Source organism: Pteropus vampyrus, unplaced genomic scaffold (assembly GCF_000151845.1).
Source record: "Pteropus vampyrus isolate Shadow unplaced genomic scaffold, Pvam_2.0 Scaffold18, whole genome shotgun sequence".
NCBI lineage: Eukaryota > Metazoa > Chordata > Mammalia > Chiroptera > Pteropodidae > Pteropus > Pteropus vampyrus.
Window position 1 is genome coordinate 5,002,466 of NW_011888799.1, and position 791 is coordinate 5,003,256.

The window sequence follows — 791 nt, forward strand, 5'->3', positions numbered from 1 at the left end:
GTGACTATCTGTGTACATGAGGAGGGCTGCACCCCAGGTCCCTCATTCAAGGTGGGGCTAGAGTTGAGGGGTCTGGCTGGGCCAAGTGGGGTATCTCTGGCTGTCAGGCCCGCGGTGGGTGGGGTTGCCCCCGCAGGCAGTGACTGAGCCCCCACTCTCCCACCAGACCTGCCAAAATACAGCGAGACAGGGTGTAATTACCGGCACTTACCGCGGCCATTACCCCCCTCGCCGCTGCATGTGACACACGACCCGTCAGCTCAGCGTTCGCACCATTAAGGGGCCTCATTAGCATCCCGGCTCAGAAGCAAAATTACCCTCACTGCTCATTTCAAGATGTCATCAATTTTAATTTAGGGCCCAAAGATAGTACAATGGGAAGGCCCTCCCCGGCCCGCCGCACACGGAAAAGAATGAGAGGGTGGGGGAGGGGCTGGGGGCAGCCGGGGCTGAGGAGGGCATGGAGGGACAGAGGCAGGAAAGGGAGAGATGGGGCTGAGCAAGAAGGTGATAAAAACGCTGATCTCCCCCTGCCCAGCAAGGTCTGCTCGCCCCCCACAGGGAGAGAAAAGGAATTGAGGGCAAAGCCAGGGGCAGGCAGGCCCCTTGTCCACCCACCCCCTTGAGGGCCATCTGGAAGTTATGACGCCTGGAGCCACATCTTGCGTGAGATGCTGTGCCTAGCACTTCCCTTCCGCTATTCCTTTAACTCCCACTACAGCCCTGGGAGATAGAAATCGAAATCCCCCATTATAGGAGGGGAAACTGAGAGGCAGAGAACCCCAGGCCCA